The sequence below is a fragment of the Oryzias latipes genome, chromosome 22 (genome assembly GCF_053564925.1).
Source record: "Oryzias latipes strain Hd-rR chromosome 22, Olatipes_Hd-rR_3.1".
Lineage (NCBI taxonomy): Eukaryota > Metazoa > Chordata > Actinopteri > Beloniformes > Adrianichthyidae > Oryzias > Oryzias latipes.
In genome coordinates this window covers 17426260-17450543 of record NC_136258.1, presented here as the reverse complement: position 1 = coordinate 17450543, position 24284 = coordinate 17426260, and the positions used below count along the sequence as shown (strand labels likewise).

Genomic DNA, 24284 nt, shown 5'->3' with positions numbered 1-24284 from the left:
GAGCGTCTCTATGCAGCCCTTCACCTGCCTGAACTGGCAGTTCAGCACGTTGTTGGCGTAGCTCTTGCCCTCCCCGGGCCCGGTGACGTTGAACAGCATGATCCGTTCGATCGTGTACCTGGGCGCGGTGTTGGTCACCACGTAGTTGAAGGTGGTGGAGGCCTGAAATAGCCTGCCCACCTGGAGGCTGTCAGAGAACATGTAGCGCACCAGCGCGTGGTCGTAGACCTTCACCGGGTTCAGCGAGCGCGGGTCCTCGGCGTAGTCGTCGTAGTAGTCCTCAGCCGGGAACTCCAGGCACAGCTCCTCGTGTATGTCGGGGAGAGCGCGGCCGAGAGACAGGCGCGAGTTGAGCATCCCTTCTCCCATCAGGTCCCGGAGCCCTGCGTACAGCGCGTCGGCGTGCGAGGAACGGCGCTTCGCGAGGATGTCGAAGACCATGTTGGCTATGCTCTCGAAGTGCCTGTGTCCTCCGTATTTCGTCTTCATGTCCTTGCTCAGGCGTTCGAGTTTTCCCAGGTGAGGGTACAGGTGCGCAAAGTAATGGTTGTAGTCGCACCTGCTCACGGAGAAGGGGTGCTGCTCGCACACGTTGTAGAAGCACGCGTACGCAGTCTGACAGTCTTCCCGGCACCTCCTCCCTCGACGATCCTGGTCGACGGCCGGGCCGGGCCGGGGGCAGGGGCAGTGGCAGCGGCCGCCCGTCAACAGCCGAGCGAGGTGCCGGGTCCTGCGGTTGGCCCTGATCTCTCGCAGCGCTCTCGAGATGCGAGGCTTCGTCACCGGCATGTGCCTGTGGAGCATGGAGTTCAGGAAGGCGTCGGGTTTGTCCCTGTCTATAAGCCTTTCGATCGAGTACCTAAACACCAGGAGCCTACCCACGCAGACTTGGGGCGCTGTCCCGCCCGCGAGGGCTCGCGTGAAGGCTCTCACCTCCTCCAAGAATCTTGCGTCGTTTGGGATGCTCGAGCTGTACCTCTGCACCACTTTGTGCCTTCTCCAGTTGTCCTCTGCGAGCCTCGAGACCAGGCGCTCGAAGAGTTCCTTGCCTTGGTCCCGACTCTCGGTGTCCGTGATCCTCCCTATCGCCTCGGCCAGGGACTTCAGCGTCAGACCGGTGATCGCCTCGGGCAGCGCGGTCGTCTGCTTTCCGCCCTGGCAGGCGGGCACGTACATCGAGCCCTGCAGTTCCTTGACCTTTTTCCGATCTATCTTGTCGGGGTTCAGCGTATCGCTGCGAATGTCTAACCACTCGAACGCAGGGTTCAGTTCTCCCTTGGGGTCTCTCATGACGATCATAGCGTTGTTCAGCGACACAGCTTTCTGCCTGACGAGCTGAAGTCTCATGAAGGCGTTGTAGGCCTCCTCTCCAAGCTCGTAGTCGATGGCGGTCCAGTCGTGTGGCTCCTCGTCGGCGTCATCGCCATCGTCAGGCTCGCTGTCCACACTGGTGTCGGAAGGCTCGTCTCCGCTCGCCCCGGGACTGCGGAACACGCTCGCGTCCGCCTCCACGAAACGCAGTAGACCACCGCCGTAAACGCACTCGGCCGGGTCGCCGTCCTCGCGACGGTGACGTTTACCCGACTCGCGTCCAGCGGCCACAAAGCTAGAAATTCCGTGAGAGTCGCCCCCGTTCATGTCCAACACGAAACAGAAAAGCCTTCCGTGCGCAAAGTCCTCCCTGACGGGGGCCGACATGCTCGAAAAGTCCGGGTCCTCCAAGGTCAACTGGAGGACTTGTCCTTTGCAGCAATAGGTGAGGTAGAGGAGCAGCTGCACCAAAGACCTTTCGCAGGGCGGCAGAGCCCGAAAAGCCAGCTCGACCGTCTCGTCGTCGTGCAGCATTTCGGTGTCCAACGCGAGGAACAGAGCTCTCCTGTCGGTGGGGAGTTCCACCATTCGCACCACGGCGGTGTTAGATTCCCTGTGGGGAAACGCCGCTCGCTCCTTCTGCGGGGCCTTTTTGTCAGACTCCATGCTCGTGGTGTGCGCGAACCTGCTGCCAACACTACATCTGGATCTGCGTGTGGCTCACTCACTCACGAGCTCATCGGTAGGCTGGCCAAGTGAGCAGTCTGACTTCAACTGAGGCGGTGGGAAACGCTCCGAGTCTGGAGGCAGGGCATCCCCGTCAGTTTTTTGCTGTGGGTTGGACACTTTCAGAGGCGGCCTCTGGCTCACTCACTCACGAGCTCATCGGTAGGCTGGCCAAGTGAGCAGTCTGACTTCAACTGAGGCGGTGGGAAACGCTCCGAGTCTGGAGGCAGGGCATCCCCGGCAGATTTTGCTGTGGGTTGGACACTTTCAGAGGCGGCCTCTGGCTCACTCACTCACGAGCTCATCGGTAGGCTGGCCAAGTGAACAGTCTGACTTCAACTGAGGCGGTGGGAAACGCTCAGAGTCTGGAGGCAGGGCATCCCCGTCAGTTTTTTGCTGTGGGTTGGACACTTTCAGAGGCGCCCACAGCCGGCCTCTTTTCGATCAGATTTTGCTGTGGGTTGGACACTTTCAGAGGCGGCCTCTGGCTCACTCACTCACGAGCTCATCGGTAGGCTGGCCAAGTGAACAGTCTGACTTCAACTGAGGCGGTGGGAAACGCTCAGAGTCTGGAGGCAGGGCATCCCCGTCAGTTTTTTGCTGTGGGTTGGACACTTTCAGAGGCGCCCACAGCCGGCCTCTTTTCGATCAGATTTTGCTGTGGGTTGGACACTTTCAGAGGCGGCCTCTGGCTCACTCACTCACGAGCTCATCGGTAGGCTGGCCAAGTGAGCAGTCTGACTTCAACTGAGGCGGTGGGAAACGCTCAGAGTCTGGAGGCAGGGCATCCCCGTCAGTTTTTTGCTGTGGGTTGGACACTTTCAGAGGCTGCCTCTTTTCGATCGGATCGTTTTGCTGGCGGTCGGGGCTGGTCTTTGCTACGTCGGAGATTTTAGATCGTGGCCGGACCCTTTCAGCGGCGGTCGGAGTCCTTCTGTGTAGCAAGGGGAACCTGTGTTGAGAAGAAGAAAGAAAAGAGGTGAATAAGAAAGAAGAAGAAGAAAATAGAAGAGAAAAGGAATTTAAAAATAAATAAAATAAAATAAAAATAAACCAAACACCTTGTGTCCAGTCTAAGTTCACTGTACCCCCCATTTTTTTTTTTCTGAGGAGAACGATGGATAGGCCCATTCCTTTTGTGAATTTGTTCCCCGACATCTTTCCGAAACGTAGAGCAGTATCGCCCTCGGAAAGAGGTTTGATCGGGCTCATGGTCAAGTCTGTGATGTTTCACAGGTTGGAGGAGGCACTCTTGTGCAGGGGCTTGGTGCTGCAGGCTCACAACGGCACCACGGTGTACACCACAGTGTGTTTCAAAGTGGTGGGCATAATGCCCGTGGTGGGCTATGACTTGGAATTGGACTCTGACCAGGGCGACGCCTGTGAGAGCTGGGAGCGGGTGAGTCGAGAGTGGCGCAGACACTTTGCTGCGGAGCCGGCTCACGTGAGAGTGGTGCACGACGACGTGAAAAGGGAAGTGAAGGCCGCTGCGTTCCCGCTGGGGAGCATAGCGCTGGCCAAAAAATATATGGAGACCGTAAAAGGAGCTCTCACGTTTGGGGATTTCCACCCAGAGAGCGGCTACTACGTTGCACGGGACGGCAACACGCCGGCCCTGTGCTGCGATGTCATGTACGGACGAGTGTATTTCTTGCCCGAGGAAAAGTGTGGCGGGACCCTGGTCCCAAGTGAGCTCGTGTACGACCACGAGAGGTCCGAAGAGGAGGCCAAGCTGTTTGACACCGTGCACGCGCCGCACGTCTACAGGGCCGCCTGTCTTGACATCGAGACCGTGGTGGACGAGGCCTTCCGCGATCGCTCCCTGAGGTGCGAGTTTTTCGCCCACAGGTTCCCCTACTGCACGGAGCGCACGGTTTCCGATTTGACGGCGTACAGGAGCAAACTGGTCAAGATCCTGAGCGACTTGAAGAAAGGCCCGCTCAGAGGGGCTTGTCGGGTGTCCATACCGGCCCTGGCCAGTGACATGCCGGGACAGGAGCACGAGATCACATGCGTGTCCTTGGTGCTGATGAACTCGCACCTCCCAAAGCCCGAGCCGGGGAGTCACAGGAAACAACTGATAGTGGTCTACAACAAACTGAAGGTAAAGGGCCAGGGACGCCCGAAACCCGATGGCGCGCTCGTGGAGGCCGTGGGACTGGAGTCTGCGTCCAGGATCCTTTTCTACCCCTGCGCCGGAGAGCTCGCGCTCCTAGAGCAGACCCTGCGGCTGCTCGATCGCCACGGCGTGGAGCTCCTGTATGTGTACAATGCAGAATTCGACCTGAGAGTCATCGACCAGCGCGTGCATTTCTACGCGGACTCCAACTACGCAGAGCGATCGGACGAGGATACCCGCAGAAGGTGCGCTGAAATCCTCCGGTCCTGGCACGGGCTCTTTGTCACCAGGCACCTCTCGGAAGACCTGCCTCCCGTTTTCCGTTTCGAGTCGGTGCGCCACTTGGAAATCTACAAGGAGATGCTGACCGCCGTGGGCTCGAGCCTGACCGGAGGCAAGCTCACCGAGCGCGAGGTCGAAGCGGCGTGTCGACACGTGGACAAGTTCAACAAGGACAAGGGCAAGCTGGGCCACTTTAAGATGATCGGCTGCGGCATGACAGTCGTGGACCTGTACAGGATGGCGGGCACCAGGGAGATCAGATTCGCCTGCACGAGCATGAAGCTGAACGACGTGGCGCCCTTCGTGATTTCCAGAGACCGAGAGCTGCGCGGACTGCCTCCCAAAGACCCACGTAAGCTGCGGAAGCTGACCGACGTGCCCTACTCGATGATGGACGGCATGATCCACCGCGGCGGGACCGAACTGTTCGCCGTGCTGCTGTACAACTTGGTGGACTCGCAGCTGTGTTCGAGGATGGCCAAGGCGCTCAAGCCCGCGTCCGCGCTGTTCCACAGGTGCAGGATCACGCTCAACATAGACGTGGTGGTGCACGGGCGGGGAGACAACTTTGGCGGTTTCCTTCAGAGCATCCACTCGGTCCAGATGCCCCAGCTCAAGTACGTGCTCGACACTCTGAGGGTCAGGGCGGGACCCTCGGGCAGAGAGCTGAGCAGCCGCGAGCCCTGGGACGCCTCACCGCCGGGGCTCGACGGAGCGGGCGAGGACACGTGGAAGGGAGGGTCCGTGTGCGAACCCCTATCGGGCCTCCACTACTCTGGGCCCGGCATGGGCTTGGAGCTGGCCTTCGATTTCGCCAGCATGTACCCGTCCATCATGTGTGCGCTCAACATTTCTCCAGAGACCACCGTGCCCTGGCCCCCGCGCTCCTTCCCCCACGATCTCTCCGGATGGGTCGTGTACAAGTGGGAGGCCGAAGGCTTCGAGTATGCGACGCTGATCCTCCGGTACGACGCGGACCGAGCCGTCTTCGAGCGGGCGCCGGCCGTCTTCTCCTCCTCCGTGGAGCATTACCTCAACAGGCGGGATGAGTTCAAGGCCAAGCTTAAGGACCCGGCCCTCTGCGACGCAGAGCGAGCGTACTACAAGGTGCAGGAGGCAGAGTGCAAAGTCATGGCCAATTCGTTTTACGGGACCGCTCCCCCACCCTGCGGGTCCCTCATATCGGGACACGGCAGGAGACAGATATCGGTGGTGAACGACTGCGTGTCGACTTTTTACAAAAACCGCTGCCCGGTCATGTACGGGGACACGGACAGCGTGATGGTGTCCGCGGGGTACGGGCCGGACGACCTGCCCGAGAGCGACGTGTCGGACGAACAGCAGGGCGACGGGGAGTCCCCGGAGCTCGAGACCGAGCGGCTTCGGAACTTCGCGGCGGCCTCCCTGGCGGCCTTGGGGGCGAAATTCGAACGCGCTGGCTCCGAGGTACCGGGTTTCCTCCGATACGTGCACCTGGCGCTGGTGGAGGACACTCTGAAGAGGATGTACACCATAGAGAGGGGCAACGAGCCGGTGGCCGTGATCAGAGACCCCGAGGGCGCCTTCACGGAGGAGGGCTACCCCGTGTACGTGGCGCAAACTCCGGACTCCCGGAGCCTCCTGGACGTGACGAGGCCCTTCGTGAAGGACCGGCGGGTGAAGCTGGAATACGAGTACAGCAGCTCGGTGTACTGCCACGTGGCGAAGAAGAGCTACGTGTCTCTCACTCACAACCTTGATGGGAGGGGCCGCATGTCCTCCTCGACGGTCAAGATCAGAGGACTCTCCGCTGTAAAAAGCCTGCGCTCGCCCTGCGATTCCGCCGTCGCGGACACTTTCGTGGCCTGCGTCATGAGGGGAGACTGCGTCAAGCTGGAGCCCCACGGACTCTCCTGCTTCTCCACCCTACCGTGGCATCGGCTATCGGAGGGGGACCTCGTGCTGTACCCGGAGAGCGAGCTCACCGTGGACGGCCGCGGGCGGTGGGAGCAGCTGGATCGAGCGCAAGCCCTCCTCGTAGGCCACAGGGTGCTGCGCGTAACGGAGCTGAAACTGGACGGCGGATTTTCGGCCGTCTCCGTCACGTTGGCGAGGCCGGGTTCCGGCGTCGTCACGGCCAGAGCCCTGTACAAGGACGGAGCGTACTGCATGAACCACCTGTTCTCGAGCAGACACGGAGTGCTCAGGGACCTGCTCGCGTGCCGAGCCTCCGAGCTCATCGCGTCCAAGATGGGAGCGGGCTTCTTTCCCTGGAGCGCCCTCGTCAAATCGGCGAAAAACAAGCACTTCAGCCAACAGACGCTGGAACGTTTCAAAGCGAGCAAGTCCGGCGTGAAGACGACGTACGTGGAGATCGTCCGCACGTGGCTGCAGAGGATAACCGGGCTCTCTGTGAAACCCGTGGAGTGCGAGGAGTTCTACAAGTGCAGCCCCATCGAAGCCACCTTCTACAGGTACCCGCTCAACCTGCAGGCCACCTCGGGGTGCACGACCGCGATGTTCGGAGGGTCCCTCGCCTGCCTCTCGGACAAACACGCCCGAGGCGGCGACGGCGAGGCCGGCGCCCGGAGCGCCTCGGCGGGCCGTTTGGTCCCTCACCCCTGTCAGCCTCAGAGCCAGTGCTTCGCCGACGCCAGGGTCTTGACGGCGCACAAGGCAGACCGTGAGCTCGTCGGCCGATCCGGGAAGCTGGTGGCCCACTGCATCGTGGACTACTGCCTTCCGCGACGCATGTACGGGAGCGGCGCGGACGAGCTCGAGATCCTGGCAGACTGCAGGAGGCACCTGATCCTGTCATTCTCCGCCGTCCGAGAGCGCCTGAGCAGAGCTACGGCCGCGTTCAACGCGCTGATGAACGTCTGTCCGGAACACATGGAGCCGGCGTGCGGCCTCCGCGAGCTCGAGCGCCTGAGGGCTCTCCGTCGGGCTGCGCCTCGCCTCACGGGGGACAAACTGGAAGCCTGTCGCAGGGTCCTGGAGGAAGATCTCGCGCTGGTGCCCCGCGAGGTGTACGCCGGCCTGATCGGAGAGCTCGGCCGCTCGCTGGCCTTGCTGACTCGCGAAGGCGTCGTGCGCGTGGGAACCTCGGACGAAGGCGAAGGGCTCTCGGGCGAGCGCATAGCCCTCCGCCTGCCGACGTGCCTGTTGGTCGACGCGGGCCTCGCCGGCTCGGAGGGATCGCTGTCCATCTCGAAGAGCGAAGCCTCGGAGAGGGCCCTGGTGGACCTCGCGGGGCTTCTCTACCAGACGTTGCTCGCGCTGCACGTGAGATCGCCCGACGCGTTTTCCTCTGTCGTCGCCAGGGAGCCCGATTCGACGCTGCGCATTATGCCGTACACGACAGAAGACCCCGATGCCCTGAGAGCCTGGATAGAGGACTTCAAGAGCAAAAAGTGGCTCGTGCGTCCAGCGCCGCCAACGGGACAGAAAAGGACGGCCCGCGACAGGGCCTCTCTCGGAGGGACCGCGGGAGTCACGTATCACTGCGCCGGTTGCAAAGACTTTTTCAGAGACCTGTGCGCAAACAAGGTGTCGGGCCGGACGCTCCTGCGCAGTGTGTACGGAGACAATGGTAAGAGGAAGCTGGGGCGTTGCGTCAACGAAGCCTGGTGGCTCCGTTGAGAAAGGGGACGGCGCCCGAGCGGCAAACGGGTCGCGGTCCGGGGACGTGAACTGGGCAGACTAACTGAACCGAGGTGCGGAGGACCCCGAGCGAGCGAGCGACCAGGAGCGGACGAGATGGCCTTCAGTCAGAAGACCTACGTCTTTTGTCACGACGTGGCTAAGGACAGCGTGTCGAAACAGCCCCTCCTGTTCGCCGTCGACCTGCGGGATCTCATCTCGCCTTTCGAAGGATGCAGCCCCATGTTTGTGATCGAACAGATGAGCTTGCGGGCGTACAAGAGAGACACCTTCGAAAGGATACCGGCAAAGTTTGCGGTGCTCAACTACGCCAAGAGCAGGGTGGTCACCAACGACCCCTCGAGACTCTCGTCCGCGTGGGAAGTGGAGTTGAACGGAAAGGATGTCCGGATCAGGGCGGCGGGGACAGACACTGATCCTTTTTGCCGCACGCCGTCCACGCACGACGACGACAACAGACAGGCTCTCTTGAACGTTCTGGCCTTCATGATGTCGGGCGGGGTGCGAGCCTCGGATGGGGCGAGGCGCTCCCTCGACGCCATGAAAGGCTGTTTGTCCTCGGAACACTTCACCTACGCCTGCGAGCTGTGCAAAGGACAATGTGAGGCGACGGTCATCGTGACCCAGCCCGGCTACCCGTCCCTGTCGTTGCCCTTGTGCGTCGATGGCTACGTGTGCGTGCCCGAGCGGTCGGGCTCGACGAGTCCGAAGTCTCAAACGTACAGGAGTGTGATTTCGCTCCTCAGGACTGCGTACGAAGACAACACGAGCCTCGTGGACCGAGCGATCCAGGCCGCGTTTGCGAACTCGGGGGTCGGGCGTTATTTGAAACGGGGCAACAGAGAAGTGGAACTGTTTCCCAACCCGCTGATAAACTTTGTCGTTTCCCTGTATGACACGTTGAGCGACCAGGCCGGCAATTTCGTGGCGGTCGACAAACACGAGCCCGGTCTGAAGGTGCTGGTCGAGAGCCCCGCGGAGAAGGTGGGACACGTGACGGGATCCCTCACTCTCACACTGCTGTACGGTCAGAGCGTGCTGGACGTGTACAGCAACGTGAAGGCACGGCACCGAGGCACCGACTGCCCACAGGACCTGCTGGACATGCACACGGCCGTGACTCGGCTCGGCTGCGACGCCTTGCTCAGACGATTCCCCTTGGACTTCTGCTCTAAGAAACGCCACCTCACCACAGTGGATTTGTGCAATTTTGACAACGACTAAGTGTGTCCCGTGGTTTATTTGAGGGTTATGCTTTATTGTGTGTTACCGGTTGCACTGTGCTCTAAACGCCAAGGTGACAATAAAAATCAAAGACAGAAAGAATATGTTTGGTCTCACGCACTCATTTATTTTGTGCACACAACCACATGGACAGAGAAAAGAAAACGAGAAAAAAAAAATAACGCTGCCTCTCGCGCTGGGCAGAGCTGACCCACGGAGGCATCTAAAGGTGAAGGTGACAGCACAATTGTCTAATATCATGTGCAGACATTCACTTGGAAAGAAAAATCAGCCTTTTTAGCCGGCTGAGCCCGTACACCAGGGCCTCCATGTCCATGTGATAAGCGAGGCACTTTTTGTCCCTCGGTCCGCACACCACGGTAAACCCACGGATGCCGAACACGACCTTGCACTTGTTGATGAGCAGTCCGTAGCCCCCGTTTCGTTTGCTCAAGTACATGATTTCGAACAAGTACCCGGGACCCCTTTCTTCCTTCACGTCCGTCAGCGCGATCATGGCGCTCGGCCTCCTCTGTCGCTGCAGAGCCGTGAGGGGATACGTCAGCTTTGGCACTTGGGCCAAGTTGGTGTACGTACCCCACCAAACCTTGCCCATGGGGCCTCGTATCAGCCTGTGCAGCCGCTCTGGTATCCTCGCGTCGGCGAAAAAGCTCCGTTGCGAGGACGTCACGTTGGAGGGCTTGCGAGCCACCGTTCGCTCGCATCCCAGTAGCAGCACGATGTCCCTCGGGTCATCGTAGTAGCCCTTGAGCTCCTTGCACACGTAAAGTCCCCTTTCCATCGCGATCTCCGTCGTCAGCACTGCGTCCGAACTGCCCTGCTTCGTCACGGAGCACAGCGCTCCGATCTTCGGCTCCAGGGGCTCCGAGACCACGACGGCGCATCGCCCCTTCTCGCTCCTCAAGAACGTAGCTATGTCATCTCGAGACACGGAGCCCCACCAGCGATCGTCCAGCCAGTTCAGGAAACCCTTCCAAGAACGCATGACGCTCAACCAGTTCTGGACGAGCGTGTCAGAGTCAGAGTAGAGCTCTTCCATGTTCACTTCAACTGCTCTCCTCGAGAACATGGTGCTAGGTACGAGCAGCTGGGAGCCATCCTCCCCGTTGATGATACACTCTTCTTCTTTATCCATTTCTACATCTTCATATTCTTCCTCTTCTTTTTCTTTCCTCCCTTCCCCTACTTTCTCTTCGTCCGCCTCTCCGGGTTTCTGAGACGTGGCGAACTTTGAATCCCGGAGCCCTCTCGCGATGCAGCGGAGCGGCTCTGAGACTGCCTGACGGCACTCGCCGACAAAGGTGTGGCGGCAGAACCCGTAGCAACCCGAGCCGCTCGGGTCCTTCACGCACACGATGGGTTCGTAGTGGCCCAACTGGTTCTGCACGTATATCCCGGGCAGCTCGTTCGACCGAGGCCTGCCGTCCGGACTGTAGACTACCCACCCTCCGTGGTTGTGCGTGTACACGTTCACGTCCCAGCCGTTGGCCAGCGCTGCGATTTCCACCTCGGTGGCCCAGACACCCCGATCCTTCGGCCTCCTTTCGAGAATGTACTGCTCCACGCTCGAGTACTGCGAGCGCAGCAAATCTCTGTATTTTTCTTTATTCGAACTCATTTCCCTGACGCACCAGCTTCTGATCTTGTAGTGGTAGTCGTCCCTGCCGCAGACCAAGTAGCTGACGGCCCTGAAGAAACAGTTGCCGTCTCCCATCACCGGCACCGTCGCGCAGGGCCGTCCCAGAGGCACGGGTGAAAAATTCGGCCCGCGGCACAGAGCTCTCGGCTTCTCAGGAGCTGCCACAACGTACGCAGCCAGGTCGAGCAGCGTCGCTCCCCTCACCGGATCGAAGGTCATTTTGTTCCCCGGGGCAGATTCGATGTACATGACATCCGAGTCCGAGTCGCTCCCAGCGCTCCCTCCAGATACCGGGGTGATGTCCATTCTAACGAAGAGAGTGTTTCGGTCTGGAAACTCGAGAGAAGCAAATGAGGAAAACGAAACAAAAAACAAAACAAAACAAAAAGAATACTACTTAGAAACTTTCCAAGCGACAGAGATACAAGGTACAACAGAGACAGTGCAACAGGTTTGCTCTCATCTGCAGAGCCTGTCAAGTGCCTGCCCCTGAAAGGGTGTGGGTGGGGGAAGAGGTTTCTTAGGAAAGGTGTGCCTGTTAAATATTTAAGCGGAGGGGCTGGCTTCTCTCCTCCTATCGTCTTGCAAACAGCCAGGAATTCAGAGACATGCAGTGTTAGGAATAATTAGAAACAGAATAGTTAGAAACTCAATCTTTACTTTTATTACATTCACTTTTACCTTTTACTACACAAATGGTTTAAACTTGATTCAGTATTATCATCTCAAAATTATATTACATCCTAAGACAGCACAGCAGAGATATTGTTGTCACAGTTTCTCCTCATCCTCCCTTTTTCACTTTTTGTGTGTCCTGGTGTTTGTGCTCTGGCAAATGTCTATGAGAACATCAGAGAGATCTGGCACTTGAAGCTTTATGACCTTCGAGTGTCTAGCCTGCAACAGCATGTGGGTGGGTTTTTCACACCATTGACCCTCGGACCATCTTCTGAATAAGTAAATGCTAGGTATATAAACCGAACCTTTTTATGAGTGTCTTTGTTCAGACTTTGAGATCATGTTCCTCTGTCTGTAACCCTGCGTACAAATCTGTGCTGTTTTGTGCGGGGTAAATCTTCACTGTAGCTATGTATTGTCTCTGAGTCTTATTCATTCATTTCTGTGTGCAGGAAACTGAAGGGAACGAACCAACCGAACGTTTTTATTAAAACAGTCCTTTCTAGAAAATCCAATTTTCTCACAGGCAGCATGGACGTCGACTCGGATGAGGAAGTCAACGCAGGACGGCGGTTTGTCCCAAGACGCCGGACCATCGGGACCAATACTGGGACCTCGCCCGAAGGGCCGCAGGCCAGCGTGGAGGATTCCGAGTCAGATTCTGACAACGATCGGGCCATGATGGCTTACTTGAAAAAACGGATCAAAGAGTCTCGTCAGTCCGGGAGCGACAGCAGCGAGCTGGAGTCTGGCGGAGAAAGCGTGGAGTCCTACGACGACAAAGAAATTTTCCCGGCCCACCTTTGGGGTTTCGGGAACCATGAAATCGACTGCGAATGCTGCAACTGCGTCTTCTGGCGCGCAAAGTACCGTCGCAATTACTACCAGAGTAAGCACGGCAGGATCTATTACGATCGCACCACGCAGACGGGAGCAACGGAATCCACGAGCGCGCCAGCTCAACCCGAGAAATCTGAGCCGGCATGCGTGGATCGCGGCACGAGGCCCATAACCTCAAGATTCACCAGCAAGAAGATGCGACTCGCCCAAGCCAAGTCACATTTCAGGCGCACGGGAGACATATACGTCGACAGCACGTCTGACGAGGATGAGCCCAGAAAACCCTAGTTTTACAGTCACGGGCTGTGCACTCGTTTTACCAAACGATGTGAACCTGGTTTTGTTTGAATTGAATTCTACGTTCCTGTGTTCCATTACAAAATAAAGACTCCTTGACTGGGGTGTTGCTCCTTGACTGATTTTTTTTTTTTTCTGTCTCGACCCTATCTTTAACTCGATTGAATACAGAGGAGCAAGTTGCACACAGACACACATGCACAAAAGACAAGCACACAAAAACACACGCAACATAAAGGTGTGCACTGTTGGACAAGCATGGAGGCTTTTAGTCAGAGAGGTAAAGTATGTCCCTAGACCTTGAGAAAGCTCATGTGCCCCTTCCACCGTATTTTCTGTGTGCAGAAGAGATCTGCTCAAACAGACGTTGCATCCTACCTGCCATAACGGCCAGGCAGCGCGGAAAGTGTAAGAAGTAGAGACGAACCGAGGAGAGTGCACAGAAATGTTATTTTATTTCATTTTTTTCCATACATAACAGACAGCAGAGGGCAATAAATCTACAAATCCGTAGAGACGAACCGAGGAGAGTGCACAGAAATGTTATTTTATTTCATTTTTTTTCCATACATAACAGACAGCAGAGGGCAATAAATCTACAAATCCGGTCGCCACTTCAACATTCCTGCCCGCTGTTGACTGTCGAGTCACGATCGCTGTCTTCGCGGTAGCCCCTGCCGCCTTGTTTCACCTCCCTTCCCTGACCGTGCCTTGTCGAGGAGAACTCCTTCGCACTCGAGCGACATCCGTTGCGAACAGGCACTCTCCCTCGCTCTGTTCTGTCAAACCTCGATTCGTCCGCTTCACGCCATCCGCTTTCCACAGCTTCGCTCGGGTCAACCCTTTCGGCGTGACGACCGGGCCCTCTCGTCTGCGCCCGGAGCTTGCCCGCTCGAGAAGGCTGCGCAAAGTCAGATTCCTCCGGAGGAGCTGACGGGGCGGGCGACTGGAACGGAGGCAACCAAGCGTGGGGGATGTCTCTCAGGGGTTCGACCGCTCCGGCGCCAGCACCCCACGCTCGAAACCTGTTGTAAATGAAGCCCCCTCGTTCGGACGATGCGAAGCTCACGCTGTAGCGAAACAGCAGGTACACGTAGTACCTGGACAACTTGCGATGGTCCACAGCGATGCATTTCGGGACCTTAGCGCCGGCGTGCCCGGCGCTCTCGCACTCCATCCGATGGAGCGAGATCAGGTCGTCCTGACACACGTGCAGCGCGTCAGACCTCGTCCACATGTCCCTCAGAAGCTCGAGGCTCTTTTGAAGCGTGGGTCTGTGCTTGCTGACCACTTCGTTCTGCAGCAGGCCAGTGGCGGGCGCCCCTGCCACTATCAGGCACTCGAAAAGGGCTACCGAGGCGTGGGGAGAAAACGCGATTTTCTGTCTCATTTCTGAGTTCATTTTATAAACTGACCGAGAGCCCCCTTCGGGCGCGCAAAGCATGGAGGACAGCGGACGGTGCACTCGGAGGCTTCTCGGACTGCTGGGAGAGCACCGCTTGTATCATGTTAAGACTCTTTGTTGCAGCGACGCTCCTGGAGCGCTGGAGTGGCTGGGAGCTAAAAGCGTCGATCTGTGCGAACCTCGCCGGGGAGGAGAAAACCTCGTCGCCTGGCTCACGAGACTGTGCGGGCTGTGCGGCGTGGACACGGACAAGGTAGAGATATGCAGCGTGGACGCGAAACCTCGCGTCCGAGAGACCACGGAGCGTTTGGTGGTGTGCGTAGAGAGGACCTGGTTCCTGGGTCGCGACGGGTCTCTGGTCCTGTTTTCGACTGTAGGGCGAAACGCCCCATCTCAGAAAAACGACGGGGTGAGGTCCTTGTGCGCGGCCGCAAACGCGATCTTGGGCGCGGGAGGCTTCGAGTATGTCGCTCGCCGCGTTGCCCGGGGCTGCGAGTGCTCAATAAGACCCAAGGAGCAGGGGAGCGCTCCCGTGCTGAGGAGCCTGAGACCAGAGAGGTACGACACCGTGCCTCCAACGACGCCGATTGTGACAGCTGACAGTTTCGGACGGCGTAGCGAGCCAGAGGCGCCCACCCGCTCGTCCGAAAAATGGACGTTACGCGCCGTCCCGGAGACGGCGTCCGCGACGGCGGTCGACCTCGAGTCCCTGCTTCGCGACGGGAAGTCCGTGCTGGGCCGCGGCGGGTTCGGCGTCACGGTGCGCATCGAGGAGGGGCTGGTTGCCAAGGTCAACCTCTTCCCCGAGATGCTGAACTGGAGCCTGCCCGTGGTGGAGGACGAGTTCAAGCGCTATGCGCACGTCGCGACCCAGATGGAGGAGGTCCTGATCGGAGCCTCCATCAAGCACCCGAACGTGCTGCGGACATTCGGGGGCTTGTGGTGCGAGGCCCCCGGGTACCCTTTGGGTGGCAGGGTCGTATCCCTGATGGAGGAGGCGGCGTGCTCCCTGCACGAGTTTTCGGCGCACATGGGGACCGAGACGAGGTACGTGCCCCTGGTCGAACTGGACGTTCTGCGCGCCCTGGACCACCTGCGGTCGAGAGCCATCCAGCACAGGGACATCACGCACAGAAACGTCCTGGTGTGTCGCGCCGAAAGCAGGAGGCCCCTGCCACTGGTGTTCAAGATCAGCGACTTTGGCACCGCGTGCAACTTCTCCACTCCCGATCAGCCCAGGGGCACCCGTGCGAACAGAGCTCCCGAGGTGCTGTGGTGCCTGGAGTCCGACACTCAGGCGGACGTGTTCAGCTGGTACTGCATGATCTGGGAGCTGTACAGCGGCGCGCCCCTGATCGGCCACAGGGCGTCCGGTCAGCGGGAAGGTTTTTGCAGCAGGACCTACGCGCGGAATTTGTCCGAGCTGCTAGGCACGTACGAGCCTACCTCGGAAGCCGCCTTCGATTCGTATTACATGAAGAGCTTGGACGCCATGGAGCTGCGGCGGCAATTCCGCTCGAGGCCGCGGACTAGAGACGTCGCGAAGAAGCTGGAAGCCGCGGCCGCGAGGGCGTCCGGTCGAGCGGGCCCAGATCCGGAGTTCGTCGCCATCGGGGCGGCGTGCGTCACGTTGTTCCCCCAGGAAAGGTGGTCGGCGTCTGAGCTGCTCGAACTCCCGAGGTATCGGGACCTGGGCGCGGATGCCGTCTCGGTTCCGGCGAGGGAGATCCCGACGAACATCGGCGCCGGCTGCTACAGAGCCTGTGACGCGGTGGCTTGCGAGGACTGCGAACCCCCCGCCTTCCGGGTGCCAGACACCTCTTCTCTCGCTACCACATTCCGATCCGAGAGTAAGATCTTCTACGGGGTCGACGTGATAAGACTGGCTCCGGGTTACATACAGCCTTACGTGTGGTACTCGAGAAAGGCCAGCGCTTCATCCCAGGTCGCCAAGGAAGACTCGGGCCGTGTCGGGCGGTCTCCGGAGAGACTCACCTTCGCGCGGATGCGGATCGGGTCTCCAGAGCCAGACCCGTGCTCCGCTTCGGCCAGCTCGCCCGCGGGAGGTCCCCGGGTCATCGTGAAAGGCAAAAGCGGATGCTGCGAGGGAGAGGTCGACACAAAGATGGCCATCCTCACCCAGGCATCTCCGGAGGACGCCGAGAGGTTCAGAGAGCACGTCGTCGAGCTCTCGATTGCTGTCACGGAGCAGCGACCGGACTTGTTCGCGGGCCCGATCCGAGGCCTGTGCAGGAGCTCGGAGAGCTGCGACGGCGTTGTGGTGTTCCAGTACGCTCCCATGTTCGCTGACTGCAAGAAAGCATCCGAGTGGACTCTCGAGAACGCGCCTTTCTCCGCTGACGCCTTCGCCGCTCAGGTGCTCCTGACACTTCACCAGGCCTTGGAGGCAGAGAAGCTCCCCACGCGCGCGTTAAATCTGGACGACTTGCTGATCTGCCGAGGCTGCGCGCTGATCGACCCGGTGGCTTACCTCGCCAAGCACTTTGGTCGCGGTGGTCCTTTTTTCGGGGTGGGAAACGAGGGCCTGCTCACGTTCTGTATCGAGGTTTTGGGCAGATGCGGCTTTCGCGAGGCGGATTCCATAAGCCTCCTCTCCTCAAGGGACCCCGTCGGGATCCTCGGCGGGGCCCTGGGGATCCTGAGTGAGAGAGCGGGCCGGGGGAGACCCGTCGTACCCAGCAGGCTCACCCTGGACAGCGCCTACTTCGCGTTCGAGGAGTACACGGCCGAGAGGTCCACTTGGCGGGCCGAGCCGAGCCTCACGGGGACGAAATACGAGTCGGGCCGCGGGCTCGGCCTGCTGGTGTTCGGCAACCCTCCGCCGCGAAGGGGAAAACAGACGTTGCCGGGGCCTCCATCTGATTCCAAGTCGCTTTCTTCCCTGATACGAAACCTGACGCTGAGACTGAAGGTCAGAGTGTTCGAGAGCCACAAGGTCGAAGTGGTCGCGTTCAACTGCACGAGAGCCCCGCTGACCGTGGACCTCAGCAGGGCCGGGCTGCGCGACGTTGCGGGGGTCGACCTACTGAGCCCCGACAGAGTGCAGCTGTCCCGAGACGGCAGGTGCTACACTCACGACGCAGACCCTCGGGTCGCCTTGGGTCTATTGAAATGGGCCCCCGTCGTAATGATCTCCAAACACGCAGCACGGAGCCCCGTGCCCGAACTCACCAAAGTTTATTACAGGATCGTCATCGCCCTCGTACGCCTGTGCGGTAACGGCGCCTCCGAGAGCTCGCTGGTCGACCTCTTTGCCAGACTTTCGCCCCTCATCGTCTCCACTCACCTGCGGTGCTAGTGAGGAGCCCTTCGATCAGAGGCCCAGCGTACATGCTCATGTATGTGTGTCGATGAATGTCCCAGAGACACGGCTACGCTACACTGAGATCTGCTTCGGCTGGCTTTGTTTCTGTACTTTTACTTGACTTTTTCACGTTTGTTTGATTGTTTTCAGGTGTCCTTCGAGGGACCTACACATTGTTTGTTTTTTTGTTGTATCGTCGAGTGAAAATAAAATGTATTGTGTTCAGGTGTCTGGTTCTCCTTTATTTTCAGAGGTGAGATAAACTGTGCACTCGCTCCACCGGGGGTACGGGGTACGGTAGTGTAACCGTCCGTTGGCTCCAGTGGTACTAGGGCCCGCCAGTTCTTATTAAAATCTCGCGTTCCCTTTCGGACTGCTGACAGATACTTTCGTGTATCCCGTCAGAAAAAAAAAAACCATGAGAGGTCTCCCATTCGGACCGTGGCTACTTCTGACTCTCACATGGACCTTGAGCGCAGCGGGTGAGTCCTCTGTAGGCTTGCTGATACTGTTCCTAGCACGAGTACGATCGATGAGCCTGTGTTTTGAGAGGCAGGCCGTGACTATTCGATGAGTCTGTGTAGTCAGGTTACAAAGTCGCAGAAGGACTCGGGAGGGTTGCCGGCTAAATTTTTTTTATGCTTTCTTTTTTTGTGTCGCTGTCACGTTGTTACAGACACCAACATCACCTGTCTCATCATGGAAACCTGCATCTTACCCTGCAGTTTTCAGAGAGGAGACGGTCCGATAGTGCACTGGATTAAGGATAACGAGGGCAACCCCTTTCTTTCATATTACAAAGCGAACCCTCAGTTCAGGAATGTCAAGGGCAGAGGTTCCTTGTTCTCGGATCAGGTCTCTAAAGGTAATGCCTCACTACGGTTGTCCTGGGTGCAGCTTCACGATCAGGGAAGATACACCTGCTACGTTACAACCCGTAAGAATGAGCGATACACTTATGTCAACGTCAACGTGCAAGGTAGGAGCGGTGAGTGACTTAGGTGACCGTTTAGCGAAAATGCGGCTCTAAATTCTAGTTTGTCTCGCAGCGGCTCCGGTCCTCGACAGTTCGGAGGGGATCAGCCGGGAACGCGAACCGGTTCGGTCGACGGAGCCCACTACGGCCAGCAGGACTTTGAACGCCGCGACCACCCCCCGGTGGTCCACGCAGCCGTTTCACAACAAGGGCGGCTACCACGGTCCAACAACAGAGAACGTCGGCGCGGACCGTGACCGCACAGCGGCGACTCGCGAACGAGACGATGGGGCGACGAAAGAGGCTGAAGGTGAGAGGGGCCGACGGTCACTGTCGAGAGGGAACGCTTGGCCCGCCAAGCAAACAGGTTGCGCTGAGCTCAGGATTCGTTTCTCGCAGCGGCTCCGGTCCTCGAAGTCCGCATGGAAGAGGTGGACGACACTGTCGTCTGCTGCTCGAAAGGGATCTACCCGAAACCCGAGCTAACCTGGTCCACCGAGCCTCCGTCCGGTGGGGCTCTGAACGCCACGACCGCCGTCTGGCGGACCTCGCTGCTGCTCTACGACATCCGCAGCTCCCTGTTACTGTCGCACGAGGACGCTGTCATGGTTTACAGCTGCGTCGTAACCTCTGGCAAGCACAGCAAGAAAGCAACTTTGATGGTGGAAGGTGTGCGAAGCAAGTGGTTCATTTGTTTAGTTTCTTTTTTTTTTTTTTGCACCTACTGTTGGACTTCAGATTATGCACGAACGCCAGAGGCGTCACTATCCTCAATCTGTTCTCGCTTTCACGGCTTATTTCTTTTCGTTTTCCTCAGGCAGACTCCGAAAGCTTCTGACGATCTATGTCCTGATCCCCGTCGGTGTCGCGGCTCTCGCAATTTGCCTGGCTCTCGGGATATGGAGCATGCTAGGGAGAACCAGGAGATGCGCTCCTGCCTGACCGTGGGACTCTCGACGACGGACCTTTCCAATCTGCCCGCATGCATTGTTCCAACCTCACAGGCTTACTTTTGCTACGTGAACCCTTGTGTGTGTTCATTTGATTGCCGTAACAATAAAGACCCTAGAGTCCACCTCTGAAAGATGTCTCTGTTTTGTTTTCGTTATTATCCTTTTCAGTGCTGAAAAAGTGTGGTTAGGACAAAAACTATATAAAGGACAAGAAAATGCTATGAGGCACTTTGCACAATGTGGCTACGCCTAGCAGGGCCCCAGAGATTCTGCTTGAGGTCACTCGGGTCCTCCGAGCGCGAACCTGACGCGCCGATCGCTTCAGACGGTGCAGACAAGGAAAAGAGACACAGGGCAAACGTCTGACATGATTTTATTTTGTATCTCATCACACGTGATCACACTGAGATGCTGCATCGGGCATTACAGCCGTCGAAGCGGAGCACAGGTCAGAGTCTGTGCTCTCGTCAACCGAGGGAGTGTGGAAGCGTAAGCACAAGCTTTCGGTCTTCGTCCGCTTCGCCCCGTCGTCAGCACGCCCACGATGCGAGTAGACGCTCACAAGCCCGACGTCTCGGTTTCCACTCGATGAGGAGGCCTCCCCCGAGCGAGGCACTTCAACGTGGTCGGCCAGCTCTTCCAAATAGGTCATCATGCGAGAGCTCTGTGCGCCGTGCGAGCGGAGAGTCTTCGAGGGCCCTGGTCGCCGGGACTCCATAGGCCCTGCCTGAAGGGAGATAGAAGACAGAGGAGTGCAACGGAAAGGTTAAAGGGGTTGAGTCTTCTTCGTCTGCCTCCAACGGTGTGAGCTTGTCGCCCCTCTGCCATTTATAAAAGACACCGGGTAACCCGACTTTGCGACCTGCCTTCGGGGAATTCTGCGTGACGTGTCGGAACGGTCTTCGGGTGTGATCGAGTGGTGCAAAGTGGAATAGTGTTTGCCTCAATCAACGAACGTCTGCTGCTGCTTCACCGGGCTCTGCGAGCGTCCCTTCGGACGAAAGTGAAGCAGACGGCGAACGACAACGGTCGAAAGGTCCTTCTGCGTCTCCCGCAGCAGACTCCGCGACCCCAACCCTACTCGATCGGGCCTCGGCCATCTGAGCAGCTAAACCATGACAGGGCTCCCATTCTTACCGTGGCTACTTCTGACTGTCGCGCGGACCCAGAGCGTGGCGGGTGAGTGCTCTGTAAGCTTGCTGACATTGTTCCGAGTACGAGCGCGATCGTCATAACCCAAAGAGTCAGCGCAACGCGGCTGGAGCAAAGCGAAAACAGGGGATGGCGAATTCCACACTACGGGTTGAGATGCAGTATCGTGACGTTGACTAAAAGTTCTTTTTTTTTTGTTCACCGCTCACACAAAAAGTCAACGAGGAGGTGGTGTACTACGACATCTATTACGACCCAGACTACGCCTTCAATTACAGTTATGAGGGGATCAATCCGGAACCCGATCTGACCCGGCCAACGGAGCGTCCTCCATCCAGCTGGACATTGGACGACACCCAGGCCACTCACGAAAGAGACAATGATGCGACGAAAGAGGCTGAAGGTGAGAGGGGCCGGCGGTCCCTTTCGAGGGGGCCGCTTGGGCCTCGAAGAAAACAGGTTGAGCTGAGCTCTGTCTTCGTTTCAAAGCAGCTCCGGTCACCGAAGTCCACCTGGAGCAGGTGGGCGACACCGCCGTGTGCAGTTCGGTGGGGATCTACCCGGAACCCGAGCTGACCTGGTCCACCGAGCCTCCGTCGGGCAGGACTCTGAGCGCCACGACCGCCGTCTGGCGGACCTCGCAGCTGCTCTACGACATCCGCAGCTCCTTGTTACTGTCGCCCGAGGACGCAGGCTTGGTTTACGTCTGCACCGTAGTCTCTGGCAAAGGCAGCAAGAAAGCGACCGTGAAAGTTAAGCGAGGCGAGTGGTGTTTTTTTTTTTAAAAAAAAAACAACAATATTTTAATTTGGTTTTTGGACCCATTTGTTGACTGTTTCTATCCCCCGCTCTCTTTCAGTCTTCTCAGGAGGACTGTTTGTCATGATATCCATCGGTGTCGCGGCTCTGACTGTTTGCACGGCTCTCTGGATCTGGAGAACGCGAGGTGGAAACAGGAGACAAGCTCCAGCCTGGGCGTAGTCTTATTCGCGATGTGTCTTTCTGCCAGTGCGCCATAGGGCGATGCAAACCCATGACTGTGTTCATTTGATCATTGTGACAATAAAGACCCTCGTGTAGACTCTGAATGATGTCTGTATTTTGTTTGCTTCATTTTTTTTTAATTTTCATTTTCTGTGCTAAGAAGAGTTAGATCAGAAAAGGTTATGTTTAGAAAAAATAAATGTAAAAGCGGAGAGGTATACTCTGGTAGCCCTCCAGGCGCTTTCCGCGTTGCTGCAACGCAGTGTGACGTTCTACGCTTATCGGAGCTGCAGAGTTTTACCGTGAGACCGCACAAGAAAAAAAAAAAAAGAAAGAACACTCAAAGCAAAGCGTCTTACTTTGATTTTTATTTCATCACACATAATTACACAGATCCCACGGATGTAGAAGCGGTGCACCAGACAGTCTGCGGTCGCATCGAACTAATGTCCCAAACGAGAGCCCTAGTTTTGTCCACCGTGACTCCAATGCGTTCTGTCCGAAGGTTGGCTGAAGACAGGAGTGCAACGGAGAGGTCGAAGAGGTCGAGTCGGGTTCGTCTTCTTCGTCCGCCCCCACCGCTCGAGCTAGCCACTCCTCGACCTTTTCTACATCCACACCGTGTACGCGGCGCTTCCCTCTCCATCGCTTTCGTCTTGCGAGAGCCGCCGCTGAGACGCCTTGCGCTCGTCCTTGCCATCGGTGCAGAGGCGACCGGGTCCCTCTCCGAACCCTCCTGCGAGCAAATCTGCTCCAGGCTCTCTGTTCTCTGCGGGTTCTGGGTCCTCTGTGAGCTGCGGGTGCTCGGCGTGAGACCCCGCGCGCTCCGCGCTCCTCTTTCTCTGCGGGTCGCTCGCTTCCGAGCTGCCCGGCGAACAGCTCAGTTTAACCGGCGTGATCGGCTTTGGTTTTGCCGGCGACGTCACAATTCGACCGTCGGTCTCTCGCCTTTCGCCGCGAGACCTGACGGTTTGGCACCGCCTGCCCAGGTCCGTCGACTTCAGAGAGCTCCTGGGCTCGCGCTCCCTGCGCGAACTGAGGCCTGCGGTCGATTTGTCCGAAAGGTCGGCCCCTTCGGATTCCCAACCGCTGCCTTCAGACGCGGACCCTCGACTCTCCGAACTGGAGGAGCGCGAACGAGCGATCCGAGCGCCGGACCTTTTCGAACCTCGACCGTCGACCTCTCTGCCTTTCTCGCCAGAGAAACGCAGCGGTTTCCTGGAGGCTGATTTTTGCAGCCCTCCCTCTGGGCGTCTTACGTCTTTGCGGCCGCTGGAGTAAGTCTTGGAGTGGTCTTCGGTGTCTTTGCGTTGTCGCTGCGTGAGCGCGGTTTCGAGCCCCAGCCTCTTTTCCCGCTCGACCGAGGGTCTCGACTTCGACCCTCTGCCTTTCGGCCTCGTGGAGACTCGCATCGCCCATGGGCCTTCCGTCTCCGAGCTGTCCGAGCTGAGTGCGCGCTTGTAGCCCCGCCGGTCGCTTTTGCACGAGGGCGAGGACGGCTGCGACCCGCAATACGGACGGCCGACCCCGTCCTCGTTCCTCCTGGCCTTGGAGCCCGCTTCCTCGCCAGCTCTTTGTCTGTACGCGCTACTGGGCGAGGGCGAGGAAGGTCGCGACACGCAGTACGGACGGTCAACTCCGTCCTCGCGTCTCTTGGCCCTGGCGACGTTGTCCTCTCCCGCCTCGATGTCTTCTTCGCTGGACGACGATGCGTCGTCTATGAAACTGTCGCTGCGATCGTAGTCGTCTGAGCTTTTGTCGCAATCCGAAGAGCTCTCCGTGTCCCTGTCGCTCAAATACTCCGGCTCTTCCTCGCTTTCGGAGCTGAGAAGTTCCAGGCCGTTGTCTTCCTCGGCTTCGCTCAGTAAAAAACTGTTTCTCTGGCGGCGCCCGACCTTTCTCCTCTTGGTCGCCGGAGACCGCGAGGCTCGGACGCTCTCGGCCCAGGGGGACAACCGACGTCGAGCTCTGCCGACGGTCTGGCGGCAGCTCCTCTCGGGCTTCTTGACTGGCGGCGGCGGGGAGAGGTGCCTTCGGGGAACCCGCCTGGACGCCGCCTTGCGCTGGAGTGCCGCGAAGGACCGGGCCACCTTGTCGCTCCACCTCTGCGTGGATTGGGACTCCAAGCATTGGATCAACGCTCGGCTCAGGCGATCCTTGATGCCGCGCCTGCGGAGCTCGTTGACCGTGCCCTGGTTGTACGCCACCCATTCTCTCAAGAGTTCCCTGTTCGCCTCGCCGAGGAGAGCGCTGTCCAGGTTCAGGAGCTTGCACACGGCCTCTCTCTGGTACCCCAAGGAGTCGTGCAACCAAGGGTAGCTCAGGAGCAACACGGACAAGTTTTTCATCCATGTCGAAACCGGGACGGGCTCTGGGATGGGGTTGAAAAGCTCCGAGCGGTCGTTCGGGGGCTGTCTACATCCCTCGCCTGGCTCGACCGGCTCTCCGCAAGCGGGATTTCTGCCGCCCATGTCACCGTCAAAGCGGGCTGCGTTGATCCCCAGTTTCTTGAGCTTGCTGCAGTAAACTTTGAGCTTCAGGAACGCCACTTTGGCGGCCGCGTTCACCTCCTTGGCGTGGGCTTGCGCTTCCTTGTCTTCCTTGTTGCACTGGTCGCGTTTGCACATGGTGTACCAGTCTTTCTGGATCTTGTTCACTTCCCAGGGCTCTCTGTCCACCATTTCGGCGCAGGCTTTCGCTCGGCGGGCCG

The 24284-nt window shown here is 58.4% G+C and overlaps 1 protein-coding gene and 1 long non-coding RNA gene across 2 annotated transcripts in view; one reads left to right on the top strand and one right to left on the bottom strand.

The window, feature by feature from the left end:
- Positions 1-24284, bottom strand: part of slc35f4 (solute carrier family 35 member F4) — a 196731-nt gene that overhangs the window by 61476 nt on the left and 110971 nt on the right. The gene's annotated exons all lie outside the window — the stretch shown is intronic.
- LOC144989086 (uncharacterized) lies at positions 21139-21678 on the top strand. Its single transcript, XR_013653233.1, has 2 exons — positions 21139-21352; positions 21450-21678. It is a non-coding gene; the product is annotated as an uncharacterized LOC144989086 (long non-coding RNA).